A 27662-nucleotide genomic window follows, 5' to 3' on the forward strand; every position below is an offset into this window, starting at 1 on the left:
CCTTGAAACTTGGTTTATTATTTGCTACGATTTGCCATCTGTGTGTGTATTTCAAACATCTGAAAACCTGATATGTACTTGTTAACTAACACGGGATAGAAGCTGCTTTTTACAAGGGCAAAACGCTGAATCTTAATTTGGAGTTTGTTTATTTCTTACAAATTCATACTACATTTTATGTTTATTTCTATTGCAACATTTTTGTTGTGGTACCTGATAAACTGAGCTGTTAAGATCAGCCTAAATTGAATAAGCCATCCCTTTAGCTCTCCAAAAAACAGGCTCTTTCAGGGTTATTTTTACATTTTATTTGATGGCTTTAATCATACTGTTTCTTGCAGTCTTTGTTTCCAAACGCTCTTTTTTAAGCACTCATGGGGCCTGATATCTAAATAAACCTTGCTGTTTTGGTAAGAAGCCACTTCAGTATTCTACAAATCTCAGTGCTGTCTTTGTACATCACTCTTAGTGGTTAGTGTGACGTGACGGCTGCCATGTCAGCAACATGGCACATCTCTGTTCCCCCTCTCTGGAGCCCTCTGTGAGTTTTCCCTGGGGTTGGCAGAATACGAGTGCCCCTTGTCTGACTTGCTATAACCTTGCCACTAGCTTGTGTGTGCGTGTGTGCTCTTTTTCCGACTCTAAAGACTTGAACAATGATGAGTCAAGCCTCACAGAGTACACCTCAGGGAAAATACAGTGAAAATAAAAATAACAACGGGATTTCTGACTGCAGTCAGATGTGAGAGGAGGCACGCTGGCACTGGGCTAAAAGCCTGGGTAGATTCTGACCCTCCAGTTCATTAGATTAGGCTGTCTCGTGTTCGGGAAGTGCTGAAAGGCACTGCAGATTGTATCTGCACAAAATGCTGTCCTTACGTCCACAGACAGTTGCCAGTCCCAGTCTTTGAAATTCCAAAGTCGTTCTCAATCCAGTTAGGGCCTGGTTTTGTGGTTGTCTCTTTGTGCCCCCCCCCGCTGAGGGTTCTTATTAAGGAGGGTTAAGTATGAGGATGCCTGTGTTGGTATTTTTGTGGTTGCTCATCTGCACACCGCACATGAATTTCTTTAAATTATTTATTTTCCTGACACCACCATATGGTGCTGAAACTTGTTTGTCTTGGAGCATTCTGGAGGATGCAAGACCTAGACTTGATTTCTTCTTGTGTGTATACATGGGAGACCCTCTTCAAACAATGCCTGTTTTTTGTGATTTCTTTTCCTGGGTGGGCTCTGTTGATGCAATTCTTCGCAACTCTCTTCGCAACAAGAGTTCCCTTCTCATCTAGTTCAGAGCAAATAGATGATAAACATAAGTAAGCCAAAATGTGCACAGACCACTACTATTGGTCCACAGTTGATGGGGCAACTGTACAAGAAACTTAAAGGGCCCTAGAAAAATAGGGTCCTGATCTTCTTTGAAATGCCACAATTAATTGCTATGCGTTGTCCCCAATGCATGGATGATTAAACATACTCCTAAACTGCCCTGATTTGTGGGGGCACCTTGCCAATTTTATTTGCCACAGTTAACATTTTCATTCCTGCATTATGCATGGTGCTGTGGGGCAAGGAAGTGCTGCAAACAAATGGCCTGAGGGATCGGCATAAACACAGTGTGCCAAAAGGGGGAGAAGACAACAGTTCAGCACCTCCTCCTTCAGCCACTCTTCACTGACACATTAGACAGCCCCACTGCAGCTTTGGTTTAGCCTCTCAGAGCAATAAAATGTGATTGTCAATGTCGGTTACCTAAGGTATTCAAAAATGCTCAGTGTAAATTAGCAGATATATATGGAGAGTGTAAGGTCAGGGAGGAGTATTATAAAATGGAATATGCTCATCTGTATCTTTATTAATCAACAACGAATGCATGTCTGATAGAATACTTCTATCTTACTAATTGAATATGATTTCTCCTTCTTTAGCATGTATAGGCTGAGGTCACTTACACTAGTTAATTCTGACAGCCAAAGCAATGCGGAGCTGGTTCCTTTGTGTTTAGGGATTTTAATTCCTCATTGCAATAATCAGTGACTGATGGAAGCCCTAGTGTGTTGTGAAGGCATGCCAAATGACATGTGCTCCCTTTTGAACATGAAACACTCAAAGTAGAAATATGAATTTTCACATTAGAGGCTTACTAACTCTCTGATAAGGATTTACTTGATCTGGGATCTTGGCTGTTAGAAATGCAACACTGCACACATGGCCTGCCCGAGTTGTCAGCTGTCATGGCATTGGCCCAAAGCCCTACACTTGGCAGGTCTCCACCCTCTCACCTCCGGCTGACAATGCAAATACAGGCAATTGATGTGTAGCCACTGGACAGCTCTCTATAGACTCATGTAATTCCATATGGCTAAGAAAACGTAAGTCTGCTGTATGTTAATCATCAGAATGATAATGATAGTCTGCTGTTTTGACAGTGGAATACGTTCTTCATTTTAACATAAAGTAGTCCATACTGTGAGGTTCCTTCCAGTATATTCAGTTCATTTTAAACGTAGGCTCCTTGCTTTCGGAGCACTCTGCATGGCATTAACAGTAACTAATGCACCAGGCAATGGAAAGAGGGCAGATATTGTTTTTTATGGCCTGACCTTTGAGGCATTATTATTTTTTTGATGAATAACTGTTTACTCTGAATGCGGGCATTAAACAAGTTTCCTTAAGGTTTGCAGTCATTTCCCTTGACACAAATGGCGAAACAAAAACATCTCATCCTGCTCGTAGGCAAAGTGAAGCGAGCTGTCAGTGGATATGGAAAGTCTGTTTTAGTGGACTGGAGAGTAGTGTTAAATAGATGGCAACCAGTTCATTAGGATGCCTTTCAGAGCATGAAAAATGACCTTTTCCCTTGTAATTGTAGTCTGAGTTCAAAGATAGTTGACTGGAACCAGAGCATACTGTATGTTGACAAGGATCACTGGAAACAATTAGCAACACATCGCACCAGACAGTCTGCAAGCAATTCTCAGTTACCAATTTTTTACACCTTTCTGTTTAAATGCAGGAATTTCATTATCTCTGATAGATAAGTTAGAAATATACATGATATTATCAAGTACATTGAGCCTCAGCTATTAGTTATTTATACATATTACATACAACATAACAGAATACTTAAAAATGGTTGTTCCAAAAAAAACCCAAAAAAACCCCAAGTCATAAAAATGTTAGGAAATATTCTCTTTAATAAAGACATCGATATTCTGCTCTGCAAGGTTATGGAATGCAAATAGTAAAATTCAGGGCATTAAGTTCTCTGTCACTACAACAGATTTTAGATGTAGAAAAAAGTTGAGGATATTTGGGGGTTGGTGACATAAGTTTAAATGAAAATTGCATGTTTATAGTGTAGTGTTATGTTTCTATGGCATTTCAATTTGAAGAACTTTCATCTTTAGTCTGTTACGTGGTATCCGGTTAAGCTTCCACTCTCGTCATATAGAAGGCTTTTATTGTGGGACCAAACAACATCGTGCAATGCCCTGCCGTGTCTGGACTTCTTTTTAGGCTTCAGTGCATCACTTTATTTTAAACCTTGACTAAAGTGATATTAAGGAGAATGATAATCCGTAACACGCTTGGGTTTAGCATGAGTCAAGTTTTATTACCTGCAGCCAAAGCAAACAATCGCAAAGTGCACCGCTACAAGCAACATGCATGTGGAGGCTCAAGCAAAAAAGTACTTATTTTTACTCAATCTAAAGAATATATTTAGTTTGGCTACTAGTTGCCTTTCAAAATAATGATGCAAGCCATGATTAATAAACTTTATATCAATATCTTTATTGTATGCTGTGAGAATTCACAGGGTATCTGGCGAGATGTTAATAAATAAAAACATTGTCTATTTCTCAATTATAAAATTAGCTCCAGCTGTATCAGCTGCAACAAAGTGATGGACACATGGATCAAAAATGATAATAAGACAATATAATGAACTTTCTCTCATAGGCCATTTTTCCAAGTAATTATTTATTTGTATTTGGTACTTCAGAGTAAAGTTAGATTCTTTTGTACTTCAGTCATTCTTCAGTGCAGTGAAGAACTTGTTAGGAGTATTCCTGTGTTTTAACTACTTTTAGACTGCTTTATTATAGGAACTTAGTATTTCTTTCTTTGTAAATGTTTGGTATCAAAACAAGGTCCTCTGTTCTCTCAATCTAATCTCAAAATGCTCCAAAAAGCAGTCAAAAGGTTTAGAATCAGTTTATTTACATTATTTTTTTTAAATCCGTTACAGCTCGCCTGTGTGTACTGATATCTCTAATATGCTTGGTCAAGGTTATCAATCAATTGAAGAAAAAAAAAGTATGAAAGTAATGTATGCGTTTTTCTTTTCAACATACTCCCTGTAATCTGTAATATGAACCCAGTGTGTTTTGGGAGTGCAGTATATTTCTAACACTTGTGGAAAGCATAAAATAATGTGTGAGTCGATATTTATGCACATCTTTAGTTGGCAATGTATGTTGGTATTTTCAGCCGAGGTTATTGAAAGGATAAGACATTATGATAAGTACGTTTTGCAACACTTTAATGTTTTTTGTTTGAATAACTTCTGCCATAATCATCAGAATTTTCCCTCCTACTTTGTGGTGTTTTGATAAGGCAAATGTGGTTGAAGAGAGCAAATATTTAAGGTATCTGCAAATGTGATGCACATCTGTCAAACAGCCCAAGGGTGAACACCAGCACATAACAAGGCAACAAATGCTGATCTGGGACTTCGCTGCGGCAAAATAAAATATGGCTCAAGTTTTCATTAAGGTGCTATTGATTAGCTTTTCCTAGCAATGAATTATGGACAACATTAAATAAAAGGGAAAATATTTTTATGACTTTGCTTGGGGCATGCCAGATTCCTCCATTGCCTCTTGTATGCTCGCCCTGACAGGCATTTTGGTTTTTTCTTGAATTCTTGTGGCTTTTCTGAGACTTAGAATAAGTAAAAAAAAAAAAAAAGAAAAAGAAAGATTTTCCATTTGATTCCTTAATTACCTCTACCATTCTCTCATGTGTTAAACAATAAGAAATACAGACGACCAAAGAGTTTAAAAATTCTTTGAATCAATTAGAAAAATCTTGTTTGTATGAGGACTTGTTGAGATTTTTAGACAGATCCCAACTGTAGTGATCATTTTAACAATGTCCTTTGTTGTCCATAGACTTTCCAGTCTTACAGCACAATCCCAAGCCCAAAGCTTTTGCTTGTACCTTGGGATGGTAATTGCCAGTATGAAGCATTCGTCTACTTGATTACATTAAAAAGATATTCTAGGCACAGATCTTGCAATATTTAGTCAGAGTTACAAACCTTACATTCAGTTATTTTGTTGAAGCCACTCTTTATGAGGGAAAAAATTAGTCATGTGTAAAATGGAAGTCCCATTTGAATTGATTTTGTTCTCTTCAGGGGTTTTACCTTAGATGACTTGCATTGTATACCTTCATAAATGCTGCTGCACCCCTACGCTGGAGGATAAGCTAAGCTATTAAAAGCTTCCACACCTTACGACTGTGAAAGCATTCCTCAAAAGTTGTTTATCATAAGTGTTCCAGTGCTGATTCCGTCTTTGTTGGCCAGTAAGAATAGAGAAAAACGAATTCCGCCTTTGTGGAACCTTTTTTCTGTATGCATGCTCTGTCCCTGCTGTACTGTTTGATGCTGATGAGTGGGAGGGGGTCTTTCTTTTTTGATGGCTGTCATTAAATGCTAACTCAAAGGAAATTAAGAAGAAGAAATTTGGACACTTCTCTAAAACATGAAAAAAACTTCAAAAACATTTTTTAGTTTGGGGAAACAAGAACATATTTTCAAACCCTCATGTAACAGCAGCATTTACATTCCCTATGTGCACACAATCTTGGCATTAGTTTTGATTTCACTGGAATGTTCTGACTGTTGGTGTTGGAAACTTTTATTAAAATAATTACATCTCTTTCCAGTAAATCATAGTTCAACCTGTCTGTCCTGTTTTGTCTTCCTAACACATTTTGTCTTCCTGGATGAAATATTGTCTCTTTTCTTCACACGAATAGGTTGCAGTTCTAGTTCAACTGGAATATGTTTTGTTTCATTTGTAGTAATTAGTTGTGACTAAGCACCATGTAGCTAATAAAGATTTGCATCGTTAAAATTATTTTACAATGAAAGTCTTTCAGTCTTGTATGCTAGAAAAAAGAAGTAGTGATATGAAATCTGAACATTTTTTATTTCATGTGCAACAGTTCTTTACAACTATTTGTCCTACTTAAATGTTGCCAACAGCTGTGCCCATGTGATGTAAACAAAGGAATTAGATTTTTATATGGCAGTAGTGGTTGGCAGTATGGAAATAATATCATATCATGATTTATTTAAGGCAGGTTCACGATCACAATTTTATCAGAATTATTTTTCATACTGAGTTTAAGACTACTGTAATTTCCAGTTACTGACCAGTTCAACCTCACTAATTTCCCAGTATAATGCTTTTAAATGCACAAAAACTGTGCTAATAAGTTTAGTATATTTGAAAAATGTATTTGTCTTCAACAACAATCTGTTGGTCACTAAATGAAATAGTTAATAATGATATTTTCGTATTGTTGGAGGGGGGGTCTGAAGGTCTCCCACCAGAGACAATTTGTGTCCCTGCATGTTGTCCATTGAATGCACAATTTGATTTGACAAATTTTCTGCATCACTTAAAAAATACCATTTAGTATTGTGTCTGCTTTTGTGTCTTTAAATCTGTTTTAGTGTTCATCAGGGACATTTTCACACAGTGAAGCATTCATTTGAAAACATGTGGACTTCAAGTCCTTGTATTTTTGTACTATATTTTAGCCCTGCAGAATTCTGACAACTGTAGCTTTATACAAATTGCCTTTTTATTTGATTTTTAAAGACATCACTGGATGTAATTTAGTTTGGTTTAGTTTGTTTTCCAGAATGTGAATATAATGTGACACATGATTAATGTAAGTTTGACTGAAATCTTGAGTTTTATTCAGAGGGGTTGGAACATTGTTGATTGACAGAGCGGTGACCAACATTACCCACTCTCACCTGCCTGCTATCCACTGAATGAGAGGAGAAAGATGCTGACTGACATCACGTTAAGCAGCACACATGGAAATCAGTGATTGTACTGTTCAAAATATTTTTTATAACAATCAAAAAGATTTCCAGACCTCGCTGATCAAATATAGATATTTTAAATAAACTATTGCGCTTTTTCATTTTCGGTCAAATGGACAAAATATACATATCGACAAACAGAACCTCAAACCAGTTACTAGTACCGGTAGTTAAAAAGAACTACACAATCCACCTTTGAGTTGTATTTACATGTATGGCACATGGACCATATTCCTCAGGTACAGAGGACACTTTTTTTACACGCACTAAACATTTCTTTGTCAGAGTGGTGAGTTAGTCGTCATTGATTTGAATGACATGTTTTTAAACACAGGGCTGATTTAAGGAAGTTTACAAGTGAAAAGTGTGACTTAGGTTGTTCATTAAGTTGCCACCTTATGACAATCAAGAAATGACAAGTGTGGTAAAAAGCCACATTCATAGTTAATAGAATGCTCCTTTGGATGTGACAACACTTTACAAATAGAACGCCATGACTGCTAGCTGCACTTCAGTGTTCAGACTGCAGACACTTAGTGGACCAGGTGTTGTGCCCAAGATTTTTCCACATGACGAATGGGAAAGTGCCATATGCCTTAAACATCCCATTAATACGTCTTATAAGCATCACCAGAACTGAGCACCAAAAGCTCCATTTTACAGCAGTTTCTTGTTTTGTCAGACATAGCTGCCAGTTTACGTTATCAGGTAATTATAGCACTGTGCACACTAGAGTGGCACAAATTAGAAGTTTGGGGGAAGAATCAGTTGGCTGTATGCCCATCACTGACTGTATGGCCTGGACACGATAAACGCACAAGCACAAATGCCTGTAAAAGGCACCTGAAGGCAGCGTCAACATTTTAATGGAAAATTTGATGTCTTGGCTCTGAATGACTTATTTTCAAATCAGGTTTTCTTGAAACCAAAGACTGTTTCATAATGTGAGTACATTTACATTTTAAGTTATAAAATTGTGCTTTTTTTAACGACGGGTGAATCCAGAAGGTATTTTATACAGTAACAAACTATGATGCATATAAATGTAAAATCTTTGCTCGATAATCAAATCTAAATCCTAAAAGTTATCTCAAAACACAAATAGAACATGTCTAGATGTTACTAGACATTACTTTTTTTTTTTTCCCAGAGAAACCATGCTCCTACCAACAGATTATGTTCTTACATGTGCCCCTTGGCTCATGTATCTTTTCAAGTAGTGTACGTGTTTTTGTGGCGATTTCATCTTCTTTAATTCGATTTTGTGAAAAAAATGTCATGGAAAATAGAGTGTTGAGTCATTTTCTCTTATGAAATGCAGAGTCAGCTTTTGGACCTTGCTGTTTGTTGTGTGAGGAATGATTTGAGACCATTGATGTGGTCTAAAATGTTTGTCTATCACAGATGCCATGAAAGAGACCTAATGGCTGTACTGTATGTTCTGACAGATGAAGCTCATGATAAGAACTGCATGATAGAGAGCAGCGATTCCTCCTTATTACATGTGGAATTTCCTCCCAGCTGATTGAAGTATCAGCATATTGCTGCCATATTCCTCTCCACAAGAGCCCACAGTTTTATCTCAGTGCAGAATGAAGGGGGCAGAAGAGAGGTTATCAAAGTCACTTGCTGTTGTTTCATCTCCGCACACTGCACTTCACTACGTACTTCTCAATAGAACAATAGAAAAACTGTTTACATTTTCATAAAACAGCAGTGTTGCAAGCAAATACCAAAATGCATACAAGATAGTCTACATAAATGTACACAATACACAAGTGTGTATCCAATGTATGTTTACATTAATCAATACATGCAAAGAAATACTGTATGTACTGCATTTACAGTGTGATCATGTGGAAGAAAAATAACTATAAGTAATCTAATGTCATTTAGCTGTTCTATGCAAAGTTAATGTAATCCTCTAATGTTTAGTGTAACGCATCAATCATGCAAAAATCTATTGTTGCATTAGCCTTGAAAGAACAATAATAATAAAAATGCTATAATGGTTTTAGCTTCCTTTCCATAAATCACACTTGGAGGCTGGGGAGGGGGGATCTTAACTTGCCACTTCAGCTCATCTGAGCAGTCTAAGGGATGCTGAATACTGATATGATATTGAACAATAACAGGAGCCGCAGTTGGTCACTTTCAACCTGAAGTGGTTTGAAATACTGTGTTACACAGTCAGTGGCTGCTTCTTACAGTAGTTGACCCAACACCTTCTGCAATGACATAAAGCAGTTTTCTGTTCAATAGCCACTCAACGCTGGACTGTAAATCAGCAGTAAATGCATGAAAACAGTGCAAAGTAGAAGATTTACTGCAACAGTGCCAATCCTTTTAAACAAATTTTAAAATAAGACCCAAATCAGGTGTAACCTCATTTAACAGGTCATGCTCAATTCAGTTTTAAGTCAGCGGGGGTAGCTGACAGGCTGTCGAAATTTACATCCATATTAACCATTGATTAATAACACAGTCTTCACTCTTGAGACGGGTTGTGGTCTTAGTGTATATGTCTTTGATGTATGAACACAATGCAAATAGAATCAACACACGATTGGAGCCCAGTTTTTCTCTCCGATGGTTAAACAGCACTTTAGGTTGAATGTAAAAAAAGACAACAGCAAATCCTCTGTTAAATAATGTATCAGCATGCACAAAGTCACATAGCCAAACACATATGTATATAGAAAGAATGGCTGAAGAGCACAGCTTTTAGCTTTGATAAGTGGAAGTGCATTTCTACCATGTGGTTTCAACCTGGGACCTTTACAAGTGCTTGTCAGAGTAGTGCTTAGAGTACTGCCTGAAGAGGCTTTACGATTTCACAAAGAATATTCTCTTCCGAGGAAGTGGGTGGAGAAGATAATTCTACAAAAGAGGAGGAAGAAAAAAGAAAACTAGAGAATTAATAAACCTTTTTAGTCGGCATAATCATTCATTTTGAACCTAAACTGAACAGAGCAACAAAACAAATCATTTTTGGGGAGAGAATACATGTATTTTAATGCCCTCAAGCAAAACTAATTAAAGACGACACCTCATTTACATAAATAAGCATTATAATTTGCATGCATGCACAAGGGAATAGAGTCAGAAAAGAAAGCAATATTTTGCAGTCTGCTAATTTCATTTTATTTAGGATTTAAGCTTAATAAAGATTCATTTTGGAGGGGAAAGGAAAATAATCAAAGGGGAAATTTGAACTATCTCCAAAGATGCAGCAGCCTTCTATTGAAAGGGCTCTTTCCGAGTCACCAGATGACTCCTAATCTGGAGTGGCACTTCCTGGCTCAGCTCCAACACCAACTCCTTGAAAGGTAAAAAAAATTTTAGAGCCCAATTTATTAGTATGCAGCTCTGGCATCGGGTAGAGAATTAATGGCGGTGACTGATAATGACTGTAATCGTGGCACAAATGGGGTGTTGAAATAGCAAACAACGGGCACAAGGCATGTAATGGGGATTTTATTAATTACCCGAGGTCCCTAGCATGAGCAGTCTCCAGGATTTACTGTGGCCATGCCAGCCGGTCGAGGAGGGGTCGGCTAGTCTAATCTGACAATGAAAGGGTCACTACTGAGACTGCAGTGGGAGCAAAAGGGAGTAACATGTTATGTTGCAGCAATTGCTTTAAAACGGCTACAAATACTATGACAACTACTGGCATTTCAAGGAAAGTGGGTTGTGTTTATTGGCTTAAATTTTGGTGTTTGGGTCATTAAATATCAGAATACAGAAGGGAAATATCTTTAGGTGGTAGAGAACAATACAAAGTAAAAAGATGTTTTCCCCCCCAGAAACACTTTAGATTGATTTTCCTTTTTCTACAAACTATTTGAAAAACTAAATGCAGTCAGCTTCACTGGAATACATTCCCTCTCTGTCTTTGTTGGCAATTTGAAAGAGAAATCAACATATGGTAGCGTTGTCAGGTAGGATAGCCCATCACACATCAACTCATCAACAAGATAGGATTGATTAAAAGTCCTCTTTATTACTCACTGAATCCTTAATGGACACTAGACTTTCAAAATGGAAGAAACAATTAGAGTTTTACTGCTTTGTGGGCACTACTGATTTATATAAATCACTGCACGGGTGTAAATTTTCCAATAAAAGACTGAACCACTCCTAGCATACATAATCAACATGTCCTCATACAATCTCTGTAAAATAGTAGGACTCAACAGTCACAGCAATCAACAGATTGGTGTGCTTCATGAAATGTTTTACTGTTTCTAGATGCTTTATGATCGCTTATCCCCAAAAATAAATATCTCCATGCAATAAAGCGTGGTTACAACTACTTCTAATTCAGTCTTAATATAATAAATAATTTGTGGTTCACTCTTGGTCATTTCCCACCAAAACAGGAACTTCTTATTTGTCCCAACATGTGAGAACACTGTGAACGCACTCTGATTTTGAAAGCCTCTGATTGGTATACATTTGAAAAGGAGGTTTATCAACATCAGTGTTTGTCGCACTCCAATTGATTAAAGCCCTCCTGGTTTCTATGCGAGATCCAACAGCAGTTTCTGAATGTGTGGATGCTCGGTTTGGAACAGACCCCCACAGTTCAGGCTGCACATGATCTGCGGACATGCAACTTTTCTCAGTTTCATCTCCCTGAGTTTGTACTTATCATGCAGGTGTCAGCTGGTGCTGACAGGTGAGAACAATCAGTTCTGCTGCGTTTGGTTGTAAAACGTAATAGTTGCTGGATGTAACTCCAGTTCCATGACTGCGTGTGTAGCCCTCTGACAGGCTTAACTATCGGTTTACCCTTTAAGGCTCAACCAGAACTGAAGATAAAGCCCTTAAACACACGCGACTCCATTGGTGTTTCCTCTGACTACGCAGCATGCGCTGCAGCAACCAGTGCACAGACACACACATCTGTTAAATGAAAGGTGTGTGTGATTTACATTGCCAAAGCGTATAGTAGACAAAGAATGTGTTTCTGTAAATCATTGCAAACAGACAGATTTATTTTTCTGTTGTTGTAAAGTTGAAGTCTCTGCGGGGGTGGGGGTGGGGGGGGGGGGGGGGTAAACACATACTGTAATTGAAATGATGCAGCTTTTCATATTACAGTCAGTTGTACTCAGATTTTTAAAAGCACTTTCCAAATAAAAAGGGAGTTCAAGCTTATCTAACTGCTTGTATTTTTATTATTTTATTATTTTTCATATTTATTTTGTGTACATGTTACTTGTGTAAATACACACGTAAACTGTATTTTTGTTTGTTTCATGTTTTTTGGGAGTCTTTCGTTTACTTTCCCTATAATCCTATAAATTACCCTATACCTGGTGGCAGTGTATGTACTTTGGATAAAAGCGTCTGCTAAGTGAATTGTAACATAACCTATTTATCTATACCTTCTACTCTACCTCTAGCACACACTCCAGTTTACACACACTTCATCCTTACTGTATACTACTGTAATGTCAATAGTAAACCATAAATGGACACAAATAAGATGGCTGACTTCTTAACAATAATACATGCTCATATTTGTACTTGTAAATATGAATTGATTATATCAGATTGAGTGCTCATGAATGGAAGAGTGAAAAAGCTCTTCAGTAAGTCACATAGAAGAAACATCTTCTTTTTTGGGTTTAAAGGAATTCTTCTGAAAAAAGTGGCTTCAGATAGAGCCATGTAAATTTGATTATCTGCCACGAGTGACATCACTGTTCACAGCTGATTGTGAGGTCAATGTAGGCAACAGTTCAAAAATTGCACTTAGCCAGATCTCTGTTGCCTGCTTCTCATCTTAGCTTGAGGCTATCAGCTTGAGGCTACTTCAGCTGCATTGTGGGTAAATCATGTAGTAGATTTTGACAAGGAAAAAGAAACTGTGGTACAAAAAAAAATCTGGTTTTGTACCACAGTTTTTATTCTTAAAAAAAAAAAGATTTCAAGTTTGACACTTTTGTAGGAGTGCAACACTTAATTGTTAGAACATGGCCCCTTTTTGCCTTGAGAAAATGAAATGAAATGTGAGCAGTCAGAGCAGACTGAATTAGACATTTAAACAAAGTATGTAGATGCAAAAGTTAATTTGTCTTGATTTTAACTAAATGAGTTAAGAGCACAGAAAAAAGGGTTAAAAGAAGACACACAAACACACACGCTGGAGTAAATCCAACAGTGGTTCAAAGTCTTTGAAAGCATTCATAAAAAATGAATAAAACAGATCTGCATTGATAAAAAATGTGCAGTGTCTATAACCCACAATGAATAAACCCTGAAAACTCAAGCACTCAGGCAATTTCTAATAAGACAGTAATTCACATCACTATAGAATGGGTGAGCATCTTTAAAAGCTGGCTATATTTCTGTCAGCAAGACTCAAGAATAAAAAAAAATCTAACATAACAAAGTAAGGTGGGCCAGCTGCACATTGCATTTATGGGACGGGTAATGATGAATCTGAATGCCTTTTTGTTCAAGTCACATTGCGTGACAAAGGTGTGTATGTTTTACAGTATATTTATCTCATTCTCATGCCCGAGGGCAACTGTTGGTAACATAACCTCAGAAAATCTCACTATTCAGGTTCACTTTTTGCCTCGCACTTGCTTTATTAAATTAACAGCTTTGCGTAACTTTCAAAACCTCAGCTGTTTATATATATGTTTTTGGAATACATAAAATCAGATTTCATTGATAATTTTGTACCATAGCTTAAGGATTCCTTTGTATACTGCTTGACTTTTTAAAACAAGAAATGTGCTGATAACATAAAAGTCACTGACTGTTCAGGCTTTGTGTAAAAAGAAACACACTTTATCCTCGGTCTAAGTTAATAAAGACATCACTGGCAACAATGAGAGAAAACTTTACACTATGTAAATGTCTTAGAAGGTGAAATGCCTTCTGATCTATTGGCTTCATGGGCCAAGACATTCACAGTCACTGAACAGTTAACACACCTCAGCACCTGTGTTTGCTGTTTTATCACCTAAATCAAAATATGCACTTTTTCAGAACCTTCCCTCATTCACATGTTCTGACAAGGATTTCACAAGTAGCTTGGCTCAAGGTTATGTTTATAGTATAACTGTGTGCTTTGGTATACCTTGTTTGATTTAAACATTTTTTTAAAGAGGCAGCAGAAAAAACAACGGTTGAAACAGTTGAAATAGAATACAATAGAAAGTGATTTGCAAAATGTATTTCAATTGTATGCAACATGTTTCTTCCACATTATTCATTTGACTACACAAGTAAAACACTTGTAAAGAACTATTGTGTTTACTCATTTATTAACATTCAGACATATGTGTATGTTTCAAACCCCATATGTTCTTCAATGAAATATTTGTTTAGCCTTTTCAATACAATACAAAATCTGTAATTGTCATATCCTGTTGAAGTCTTTGTAGCATGGCCAACCACTCTGTGATTTCCATTCCCAGAAGTTTTCACCTTAAAGGAAACAACACATCTGAGCCAAATATAGAAAATACCCGGTTTACTGGAAAAAAAGTCATGACTCTTGTTGGTCTTTTTTTGCCCTAAGAACCTGTTTCATGGGTGTGCACATTTTTTCCAAGTCGTGCGGTCATGTGTAAAAAATGTATTGAAAACGTCTTGCCGTAACAAATCAAAACCTGTTTTTGCATAGTGTTCTAAATATTTCAGAAATATCTGCCCCATCTGAAAACACCCATTGAATGCTTCTCTTCTGTTTTTATTTGTGTTCCTTTTCTTTGCCCTGCCTCTGAGCTGAGAGGGAGAGACTTTGAAACCAAAGTTGGCAACATTCCTCCACAGTGACACACAAAAGTATCACCTTATTGCTCCCTTTTTGAAACATGGAAAACACAAAGAGGTGAACCAGATGTTCAGGTTCTGATCTGAGGACAGATTGCGTGCGTTACAAGAAAAGTGTAAGCATGAATTACCTGAATCAATGTTAACTACGTACTTTCAAAGAAATGTTTCTTTTTTCTGCTTTGATTTAAAGCAGTTATTACCTCTTTAAAGGAGGATATGTTTTGTGAGATGGTTGTTTGGCTGTTTGTGCACAGAATTACAGAAACACCTCTGGCCCAATCTTCATGAAAGGGTGAACGAGTTTAGCACAAGTCAAGGACCTCTTCAAACTCAAATTCAAACTCTCAAACAAGAAATAACATAACAATTGTGTCATCTGTAATGTTAAAGTTCAGGTGTCCATCTATTTGCACAAACCGTTGACTATCTTTTTATCTAGAGTGTTCTGAGTTATTGCTGTAAGCATAATTACTTAAACCACATAGCTTTTCTGTGTAGTTTCCAAACTTTGCTGATCCTTTCAACACTTTGAAATATGTGCCAGAAAAATACCTTTTTCTTGCATAATCTACCAAAATATCTGTGTACAGAACAACAAATGTGAAGTTTTTGTAAGAGTTTTTGAATCATTACTGTATTAAAAAAAAACAGCAATAGGCTGTTAAATCAAATTTATAGTGCTCCATACTATTTTTGTGTGTTTCGGAGGAGATCCCTCTGTGTTCCAGAGGTGTCTGAGACAGGCGTGTTGCCTCACCTGGTCCTGTGTTTACCTCAGATGGTAGGATTAGGAAGCAGCCATGTGGAAGATATGACTCTAATCCATCGTGCCTTTACTTGGCACTCAGACATGGTCCTCGGCTGCACTTCCGCTCTCATAAAGGTAGAGCTACGCCCTTAAGGAATTCAGAAATATCAACAGCATTTTGAAAGTCTCGGAGTGTGATACAACATTATTTTGACAGCCATGTGGGCCCAGTTCTCCTCGTGGAGGAAAAGACGCCGTTAGGCTGTTTGGGGGATCAGTGAGAAGGGGTGTTAAGACAGCGTCTTAAAGTGTTTAGCCATCATCAAGCAGTTCATTTACTGGATGCATCAGTGCATGATTTATTGTCAAATCCAAGACCACTGCACTTTAGAGTTGGGTTTTTGTCTCTAAAATGGCACATTTTGTAATTTTTTGAAAGACACATAACATTTTATGAAGTAGATCAAATCCCAAATTCAGCCTCCATGTTTAAAGAGTTTCAGTTGTTCTTGCTCTCTGTTCTGTGTCTCTCTCATATTCAAACACTTTAAAGATCTTTTGAATTTCTTACTAAATAAGTTGTTTGATTAAGAGGCCATGGTCGACTTCAATTATTATCCATATTTAAAAAAAAAAAAATCCTCATTATTTAAACAAAATGTCAACGTCTCTGTGAAAGTTTCTATCGCGTGTTTTTGGTCCGAGAACTTGCTCTTGTTGCTGTAACCACATCACCATCTCCATCACAAAGGCTACAACGCTAAACTCTTATTTATTCAATGCGCTGATAATTAAGCCATTCTCATTAGTGACATAATTGGAAATGTAATTAGCAATAGTAATAGTTATAGTATTTAATACCTTTTCTCTTTAGTTATCAGGCTCATTCAAACCAGTAATTAGCAGTCATAAGAATTTCATACTTTTGTCCTAATTCATTTTAGTCACCAATTATTTCTGTTGTATTTATATCAATAAGTTATTGTCACAGTCATTTACATTTTGAGATGAACAAACAAACACTTAGCTTGCCTTCTCTTTAGAATAAATCTGTTATTCGGTTGAATTTTCCGCTGTAGAGAATCACTGCTCTGTCTGGAGTGTTTCTGCTAAATCCTTAACTTGATTTGTCAAACAGAAAAGAAAGATTTGAGTTATTTGGAGAGAGTTGTCTTGATTGAAAGAAACACACAATGTCAACATAACAATTGTTGAAGATGACGTGTCATGAAGAAGAAGCCTCCCTTATTACTTTGACTTGAAACAGCTTCAGACAAAAATGTGAAATGAAAAGAGTGTTTTTTTTCCTTTTCTCTGAAGGACTTCTAGATTTAACACCAATGTGTTTGCATGTAGAAAGAATGCTTTTTGACATAAGAAAATGTTCTTGAATAAATTAAAAAATGTTGTTGTTCAAATGTATCATTAGAAATAAGCGTTTATTGATGGTAAACATGTGTTTTATGTCTATTAACAGGAATCAGATGGCAGTGGAGTGAGCTTGGTTAAGAGGCCGTAACTCCTCTGTGTATTCTTCCCCAGGACAGTCTTTTCAACAGTATGGTGAGTTTGAACATATTTGTTTATTTAATGGTATAAAGTAGAAATGGAGACAGAATTGGTATTCCAATAATATGAGAAATCTTAAGTGATTTATAACTTAATTTTATGGCAAAAAAATGTATACGCTTTTTTTTTTTTTTTTAAACTTTGTGTTTCTGTCATTCTGAAATAAATAACTAGATTGTCAACTTTAGTTTAAAATCACATGCCGTGGCTCGTAATGTGCAGTATTGGTGCGCCTCTGCTCCATGTTGAAGTTGCGCCTCTGTTTTCTGCACAGCTTAATTGTCTCAAGCATGCACACAAGCAACACACACAAGTCATGATACCCAAAGGCCTAGATTAATTAATCTGTGAAAACCCTTGAGCAGAGAGCACTCGACAGGTGCCTGTTTGCTTTGGTATGGGACTTGTTTTTGGCAGAGGTGCAGCAGCTCATTATAAATCCATAATTAAGTTACAGTTTCATTTTCCCCTTTTAAAATACTGTCATTTGGCATCAACATGGCTTAAACTCTGTTTCTGTTAAGTGCACTCTTGGCTATAATCCTTTTTTATAGTATTTGTTTTTGATCTACTCTTTGCCATGAGTGGTACTTAAACAGATATGTGTATGAGAGGCTGAGAGTGATACTGTGTGTTACTCACTGGTTGTTATCCTGTGCTTCCTACAGGTGTTCTTGTTTTCAACTTGCTGTAATTCCTAAAATCTCCTGATTTGTTCTTAATCCAAAACAAGCTGATTGGCATCCCCCCTTCTGTTCCCCTTTGTAACTCAGCACAAAAACAAACATCACACCCTCCTGCTGGCTGAAGGGATGGTCCTCCGAACCCCCACAGCTCAGTTCATCCCGTGTTAGGATGTGTTGGATGTGCTAAGTGAATGCGACCGAGTGGCTCTCTCAGGGCAATGTCTGTTATTTAGAGTCACCTGCCAGCTAAGAGGGAGGGTGAGATGCACAGCAGGGGTTCTGAAGGAGGGATGAGCAGTACTGTGGAAGAGAATATCCCTGCATGCAGGGTGGTCCGACTGAATGAAAGCCAGCAGCATAGTGGTAACGTTGGCCAAGAGCTTGCTCAAGCTAACAATGTGGCTTGTGAAGGGGCAGGCTGGAAAGGAAATTGGGGTTAACAATATTGTTACATAATAATCAGGGCTTGTATGTGCACATGGGACATGAAATGGTAAATCATTCAATAGAGATCCACTTTTTTTCAGTTCCAATCCAATTCCAATACATTGGTACCAATATCGATACTGATTCCGATATTTATTTTACTCATAATTGTTATTGTTGTTGTTGGTATTATGTTTAAGGCTTTAAAAGCTTTTTTTATAATTAAAATTCTTCCAAATAAATTATTTTTAACTTTGTGCTGGCTTTACATACAAACAGGTAGCTTCAATAACTGTAAGGTTTTCAAACTAAATATTTTAAACTAAAGTAGGAGAATTGTACTTTTGATCATGTAGAAGGAGCTGTTCGTGCTCGTCTGAACGTCTTGATGTAGACGATTTGTGGGCACTTCTTGCAGTTCAGTCTGAATGTTTTGGAGACTGAGTTCAGAATGTTTATTGTCTCATCTCTAACATTCAATAGGCAAGCATGTTTTTTTTTTTGTTTTGTTAATGCCCTACCTTTAAACATAAATTAATAAAGCCCTTCAATATGGTGGCAGAAGTACAGTTTTGGTGCTCCAAAGATTAAGCAAGAACAATACTAAAAGGCTGTTAAATATTCTTAACTCCACTTTCATTAGCCTCCTGTCTCTAATCAATGTGCCTGAGTCAGTACTAGCTGCTTAAGAAAATTCAAACACCAGAAACCTGTCTGAAAATGCATGGGATTTGTTTTAGTTTCAAGTATATATTGGTCATTCCTGTGATCTGACTTGACAAAGTTATTACTTCAGCTCAAAGTCTAGTGGTCCATATGCTTTAGTGACAACAGGAGTTAAGAAATGGTGGGGAAAGTTTTTCCTCTCTAAAAGCCAAAAAACATCAAAAACAGAAAAATAAGGACCACTTGCTGTTCTGGTGTTTTATTTACACCTGCACACATTAAGATTATTTTGGAACTGTAACTTTGTTTTGCCTCAGACTGTTAGGAGTATGAAACGTAGTGTCCCTAATGGGCCATCACATGATTTTTGGTATTTGGTTGCCCCAGTGATCGACCAATGCTTAACTTCCAACCCTGATGGTATTCATTATTTGTGTTTCTTTTGGTAAATGCTTATTTAATGGTGAGGAGGAAAACAACCTTCTAAGTTATAGTGTTATAGTGATGTTATCTGTGCTGTAGGAAGCAGCAGTGTTTTTAGTTTTGATAAATTACATTACTTTACACTCACTTGTTACCGTTACTGTAAAAATAAAATAAACTGAACTTTTAAAACCCAGAGTTCAACACTGTATAGTTTTAATACAAATAAAAAAAATATCATAGTTCATAGTTCTCAATTCAACAAGTCAATTGTCTAGTCAGCAACTGGGAACAAGTCTTTTCCCTGTTACTAATTGTACATTACAGTGTGGGTCTTAAAGCTGGTTTTCACAGCCCATGCATTACTAGTGAATCTCACCGCTTTCCTTTACTCTTTCCCCCACTGTGCTTTGCCCAGGGGAGAAGCGCCTTCTACGTGTTGTAATAAGGGTAGCTGATATAATGAAGGTCATTGTAATCAGAGCTAATGTGCCAAGGAGTCAAGACACTGTAGCTTTATTTGCCAGCAAGGCCCGGCATTTGGTACCCATGGGGATCAGGCTGATAGTGTTATCTTTGCTAACCTGACTTTAATACAGGCCTTGCTCCGCTGTTTGTGTCAGTGTCAGAGCTGAACTTTTCCCAGTGATCCCTTCAATGTGTGGATTGGTATGGATTGGGCTCCACTTCGCTCCATCCTGGTTAAATCCCATCCCAAGGTGTTTGACTTCTCTCAGTTCACACACTGTATTTAAAGAGCTGTGTTCCCTCTCTCTGACTGCCTGAGTTGAAAAACAGACTGAGCTCACATAGGCTGCAATTGAATGCACTTGACATAGAAACATTACATTGGCGTCTGCAGAGGACTGGCTCGTAAGAGATGACCTCTAAATCTAATCCTGTCCCTTAGGATATGCAAATGTCCTCAGCTCAAATTTGATTTGTTTTTGTCAGTTCAGGACACAGCAGTTCGTTTACAACTGTTCTTCAACGCAGTGGTAAAAAACATTGGTGCGCACACAAAGCTTTACTTTAGAACACGTTTCACAACCTTGCTCACAAGACTGTTTTTATATAGGAGTCTTTTTTATGTTCGTCTTAGAATTTGGCATTGACATTCTATTTCCTTAAAGAGTCATTTTATGTGTCTAGATGAAAAACACATAACGTAGCTATCAGAAACAAGATGGATGAGATGATCCAACAAAAGACTTGAATGACTGTTCTTACAGTATTTTGTTTTCGTTGTGGTTTTCAAATATGGGCAATCAATTAATTAAACGTGATTTGTTATCGACAAAGGAGTTGTAGTCAAAACTTGAACAGTCACGTCTGAAACTACAGTTATAAAAATTGTCTTGGTCATCATTTCTAGTCAAAGGCGATTTGGCATAATCAGTTTGATGACCCGTATATGACTTCATATTTATCAGGATATTGAAGTCCAGAAAATCAGATCTATTGGGAATTGTGTGCAGAACTTGAAGGTTGATTACCATATCTCTTAGTTTTTTATACTTGTCTTTTTAATGTGCCGCTTTCTGTGAGAAACATCAAAGGCTGTTTTTCCTATTCAACTGAGCACATCCAGGAAAAAAAGGCTACCCATATCTAACCCCATGCAAGTCCCCTGGTCCCATCATTCAAACTTCCAAGCCTCTCTTTGTGGCTTCCTAGAGGACCACGGTGAAATGATCTCTTTTGTTTCGCATCATTAGTTCCATCTGTTGTGCGAGCAGGCCTGTCTGTTCCGGAGCATGGCAACGTGATGGTCGCCAGGGGCGATTGGAGACGCTACCGTCCTGGTGGCTTGTGGCTCGACCTCCGCCACCACCATCGCCTCGTCCGTGATCCCGATGACACTCTTGCACTTGCTTGTCTGTTTGAACTTATTTATTCACACAAATAAGGGGAAAAAGCCTGTGCCTCCTATGCATAAAACAGAGTTCATTTATTTGTCTTTTGATCGATTACATTTAAATCTGTTAGCGGTTTATAAAGTCATGATAAAGCAGCAATATGATTTTAAAATAATCTTTTCATCTCATTTAATGTGATAATGCAGAGTAAAATATTCCTAATAACCTCAAAAGTCACAAGTATGTCCAGTCTTTGTGGAAAAAAAAGCTGTAATAGGTCAGATTTGTTTGCTTATTTTCTTGCAATCGGGTGTAAACGATGCAACAAACAGATGTAGCATTTTCTCTCAACAAGGAAATATTTTATTCATGATTTACATGAATGATAAATCTTCAGAAAGTCTTAGCGCTGATGGGCATACACAATTTTACATCTGTCTTCCTCAGAATAATTAATAGCATATCAAAACACTTGGGACATAGTGTTGGATTTTTTTTCTCTCACTTTATTGGATCTAATTACTTCTTTAAAAGTAAAGCATTCTCTGAAGAAGACTGGAATTATAAACATGATGACATGATGAACAATATGCTCTGCTGTAGTCATTCTAAGAGAAAGATGCAGGAAAATGTAGTTCTTGTAAAGATATCTTTTTGTCCTATCTGTGGGAAATCATGCAACTCCCCCCCCCCCTATCTAAGACAGGAAAATGTGGCCTTATGGTCTAATTATAATTCCTAATCCCCAAATGAATAATTCCATAATGTCTCCCGAGTGAATTGCTCTGGCCTTATCACCGTAGTGTGAATGTACAGCACAAGGGCATCTGTATGCATGTCAATGTGGAGATCACCAGATCATTTTCATTGAAGACGGAGTCATCAAAGGTCATAGCCATCCAAATGACCTAACCTTGCAATGTAACACCTGGGTGTAAAAGTGGACTCATCCTATCTGCGGGGATGGGTGTAATGTACCTCTAATGTATAAAGTGCGGAAATAAAATAAGAGTTATAGGCTGGTGGAGGAGGCTCAGTGTGGGCCAGAGAATACTGTAACTCTATAGGGTGAAATAGCTGTGTTGGTATCACCCGAGGTGACAGACTATTGCCAAAGTGCTGTATTTGTTGGAACCATTATGAAATAAAGTCTGTGAAAAAGGGCAATATTCAGTTTGAATTGATTCCTGGAAAACTCCAGAAGTGAATATGCTTTCATTTTGATAGTATTACTATGGACAGAATGTGTTGTGTCAGTTTCACCTCCCCATTACTTTGCTCCATTAAGGCAAAACCGACTGATTTTATTTTTGCACAGTCTATTTTCTGTGATAAAATGAATATGAGAGAGCTTTATTAAGTCTGAGTGACACCTAAAGCTGAGAGCCAGCAGGAAAATAAGTCATGTGGGATCTAGTTTCAGTTCATTTTTGCTCAATTCCCATCTCCTGATCAAATACTGCACTTTCCAGTAGAGGCCTAATGGGAGTGTCAAGTTCACTAAGGCCCTCTCTCTTCCTCTCACTCCATTACCTGATAACAGCACTGCTTTTGGCACTTATTTTCACGGTGCAGTTAAGCTAGGCTTGTGCTTTGCACATTTGTACAGGGCTGTAATAGAAGCTATATTGAGGCCATTTTATTAATTTCTACAAATCTTCGCTGTGTGTGTGTCCAAGTTGTTGTGGGCACTGACCCATCTCATTTTCTTTCCTATACTCTATTTTAACTGTTCTTTTTAGCAGAGCTTTGGAATACTGCTCCTCTTTAAGCCAAATAAACATGACCACTGATGTCTCGGGTTCAGAGCCTTTCAAACAACCTTTCAATAAAACAAGCTCAGCTGTGAGACATACAGGATCTCTCATGCTGGGCAGCCCCGCTGAAAGTACCTCCCTCCTGTTCAAAGCCATCAGCTTTTGGTTCCCCTATGAGAGCCAGCATTATCCTGCAGGGTTTGTTTAAACTTGTTGGGGTGGTCTTTTTTTAAATACAGATAGATATGTGACATTTAGTTATAAGTCACTAACTATGAAACCCATTTATCTATAGGTGCCAATGTCCAATGATAGGGTAATTGTGTGTTGTATTTGATAAGGCCCGTGTGGTACCAGGCAGACCACACCTGCACCTCATCTACCTCTGGCATAAGTTTGTATTACTGCTTCTGGGATTTCTTGAAGGCCTGCTGTATTTGCCAAACACTTTGTGGGTGTAGTATCCTGAAAGGTGAGCGTAGGAGCAAAAAGGGGGAAGGAAGGAGCAAGACAAATGACTAGAGTTTACCAAGGCACCCTTTACAGCTTGATACTGAGATATCCAGCTTTTCATTGACCTTTTCTCTCGTCTTCCCAATATTTTTCTGCAGTATAAGAAATGCCACTTAAATAAATTTAATTTGACCATCTTTGGTTTCAGTGTCACACATTGACTTGTGGTTTATTCATTCATATGGATAATGTATCCATTCTGGTGGTTATATTGCATGACCTTACTGTGTATATAGCTGCATTTTACTGAATGTATGAACTTGCTGTGCTTCCTTCTTTTAAACACTCCTCCTTAACTGCCTCCTAAATCGTCAAACTGGTCGGCCTCAGTGTGTTACTTTTTTGTACCATCTAGGGAGGACAACGATGCTTTGGCTAAGACATTATTGGACCATTAAACGGCTGCCCCTCCCTCTCTCAAGCACTTTCAGTTCTGTATAAATGCATCGAAATTACTTCCAAAGGGGGGTGGTGCAAAAAGACCGCTGGAAAGGCTACTTATTCTCTTAATGATGTCTTGTCCTCTTAAGAGTCGTCATCTTCATTCACAAATGGATGAGCACGGCAGAGGAGCACCCCAGGGACTTAGGTCATCCAAACCTTCTAGTCCCAGCACAGGAAGTTACTTTCTATGAAATGAGGCAGGACAGTTTTGATTAAAAGTTGAAATTTGTTGACGGGGTGGGGCAGAGTGCATTGCAAAATACCACATGGTAATTATTGTGGGTGTTGATTAGTTCTAAATTATTTTTGATTAGTTTGCTGCCCACTTATAGCTGTGGCAGGAGAAACACTGTAACCACAATATATGTGGTTGAATAAGTTTAATGTCTAAGCTTGATCCTTTACTGACAGAGGAAAGAGATCTTTATTATTCCAGGCTTTTATGAACTTTTAGCTTCAGCTTGTGAAAAAAAAAGTATCTTTGTATTTAAGCATGCATTGTGTAAGAAGTTAGAAATGTTTCTCATGAGAGTGTACTTAAAGATAATCCTTCTATTGGCAAGCTCAGTCATAAATCTACCAACAGCTATCTATTATAGTTTGTATTATGGTTGCATTAATACATTTTTGCTGAATTTGGATTTTTTTGACAAACTGTGAAAATCCATTTTATTCTTAATCTTCTTGACTGCTGAAAGCCATGAGAGCATCTCAGCCTTAAACTTTGTCTATTTTATAGAAGAGTCACACATCACCATTTTGGATTGAAAATATAAAATGATAAAAACACAGATGCATTTTTATGACATTTTAAAACACTTTATGTAAAAGATCATGCCAGTTTTGGAGGTAAAGGTCCATGAGAAAAAAAAATACCACTGTGGCATTCATTTTCTTCTTGATCCCAACACCTTTGGGCTGCCTACGAGCACACATCAGGCGGGCGAGGTGTAGTCAGTGATATACATGACATGCGTCTCTAAGGACCCTCTGATTTGTATAATATCCTTCACACAAGGTCATAGCAGTGCCTACGTCTTTGAAGATAGAGGAAAGAGAACATGTTCCCCCTTCATTGTGCCTGTGGAAAAGAACAAACGTGAGATCACGGTGTCGAGGGGCTTCCACTCTTCAAAGTTGATATGAATCAGACATGAAACGTTTTAGATAAAGTGATACTTATCTTGATTCCTGGCGCCGTCCGTTGAATAGACAGAGTAACGCATGGGGAAGCTGAATAGCTGTGTTTTAGTGTGAAATCCTGGGGAAACGTATCCATCTGCTGTATGAATAATTTAGATGGCTCAAGTTGGTTCCTGTTGCTGTTGTGTTTGCGCTCAGCTTTCTCTCCAGGCTCAGCACCCCCCACCACAACCACCCTCCCTCCCTCCCTCCTTGACATCACTCCAGAGGCTTGTTTGTGATGCTTAAAGGGAAGTTGAACCACATGAAGAATCATGGGGAGGAGAGACTCACTTTCCCTCTCTGCTGTCTCTCTCTCTTCTATCTTTTCTAGATCTATTTAAACCTCAGATAAACAGTTTAACACCAATGGACACTTGTACACCACTAAAATACAATGTAGATACAGAGAAACAATAGATGTGCTCTGAAGTAAACATACAGTACACCTTGCACACCTTTGAATGTAGAACAGCTGTGATTTCAATAACTACCAGTAAATCTGATCATTAGCATACACTAAGCATTGGGTTAATAAGACTGGATGGGGCCGATTATAGATTATTACATGGTACTTTAAATGCATTTTGCAGCACTTTACAGAGATGCATCAGAGTTGGTGAAGGTTCCTCTCATGGTGGATTAAAATTCTGAATTGGCTAACTGACCCCCAAGCAAGCACACACTAACGCACATTAGCGCACACAAAATGACCCTGTGTTGTTTTTTTTAAAACCAAATTTCATCTCATCATTCCAAGTGCAAACATACAAATAAACAGTTACAAATTATAGTCAAAAAAAAGCATAACGAAAAGTAGTAGTGTGTTTTTTGACACATATAAGGAACACACATCTAACAGGATGGCTATACTTGCCCTGCATCTATTAAAATTACTTTAAAAAAAGCAAACATGCTCAGGTTGAGTTGTTTCCTCTGGTGTAGTTCAGCCCCTGTCTTTGAGAGAAAGAGAGGGAGAGGGAGAGGGAGGGAGGAGGAGGGGGATGTGACAGGCCCTTGGAATCTCAACCTCTCTCTCCTGGCGCCCGCACTAATCAACCCCTGTAATTTATGCAGAAAATATGATTTATATTTAATTTCACTACACTTGCATTGTTAATTTGAGATGTAATTAACGCGTCGCCACGGCAACTAATTTCTCATGCCGTAAATTATCACCGCCTTTTCATCAAAATTCAGTTACTTTGGCTCCTGTGTGCAATGTTGTGATGCAATTAGGTTACCAGGGCAACCCCAAAGTGTTAATTTTCTTTTGTTTTATTGAAGCGAGGCAGAAGTTTTTATACCACAAGTCATATTCACTTTTTTGGTGAACAAAGACCTCAGATTTTTCTCTTCAAAATGTGTGTTAAATGAATCTACCATGCTGCATTTGTACACAGGTATGCTATGCTACATGGGGCTTTATGAAACACTTGTTATATTGTTGTGAGGTGAGTGATCACTGAGAATGTCTGCTATTGCAAGTGGAGGTGTTGCAAACTTGTCCTATGGGACAGGGCATATTTGTCAGAGGGAATACATAGAAATGAGAAATGTGTGCTCTGTTCAGTTTTAAGAGAGCCTGGTCTTTCTCCCTCAAACATTCCCTCCTATCTCTATCTGTTCTTCTGTGTCATACACACAAACACATTCAAACACAGACACCACAGCACATTTTCAGTGCTTGCAGTCCTTTTATTCCCCCAACAGTGACTGTGAAATTACTCAATATTATAATCAACTGTATCTAATTTGCACTCCAGCAGAAGATAGGGCCACATGTGTGCTGTTGTTGCCCTGGCTGGCACTGAGTATGCCCACTGGATGCCTCTGAGCCGCCCTGGATTGCCACGCTTGCCAGTCTCTGTGGTCCACTCGGCGTGTCCGTCTCCAATCCATCCCCCCTTAGCAAGTCTTCAGTGGAAATATCAGGTCATTGGCTGCTAAGCTCCGGTTAACTGCAAAGGTAATTAAATTTGTAAGCAGGCTTTTTGAATCTTTTTAGCCTCTTCGGTAATACCGTTAGGGATTACAGCCTTTTTGAAGCACAGCTCTATTTTGACGCCTTGGCAGAAAGGGGCGAAGTCCCAGTGACCCTTTGACTGATAGATTCAGAGGCTTGATGCCATACACAGGAAGAAAATCATCGTGTATCATGTGAGCAGACCCTGCTGCAGGATGCAACAATTTCTCCATTGATGTGAATGTGTTTAATTTTGTTAAATAGTCAGAGCAAGCTTATTTATTATCTAATGCCAACTCACACTTTGACTTTTTTGGTTTTGAGTAGCAGTAAAGAATGAGGAACTTCTTTTTGATGTCAAGATATTGTCCCTGCTGACTTTAACAGGGGTTTGACGTTATTTGCAAAGACAGCAGGATATAAAAGGATTCAATGAAGACTCTTTGTAGAGGGAGAGCATTGGGAAAGCCCCAGCAGAGGAA

The 27662-nt window shown here is 37.9% G+C and overlaps 1 protein-coding gene across 1 annotated transcript in view; it reads left to right on the forward strand.

The window, feature by feature from the left end:
* Window positions 1–27662, forward strand: part of casz1 (castor zinc finger 1) — a 170982-nt gene that overhangs the window by 18249 nt on the left and 125071 nt on the right. The window contains exon 2 of the mRNA XM_065961737.1: window positions 17167–17252. The gene's annotated coding sequence lies outside the window, so the exon portion shown is untranslated. The remainder of the gene's footprint in view (window positions 1–17166; window positions 17253–27662) is intronic.

This window comes from Labrus bergylta, chromosome 12, assembly GCF_963930695.1.
Source record: "Labrus bergylta chromosome 12, fLabBer1.1, whole genome shotgun sequence".
NCBI classification, from domain to species: Eukaryota; Metazoa; Chordata; class Actinopteri; order Labriformes; family Labridae; genus Labrus; species Labrus bergylta.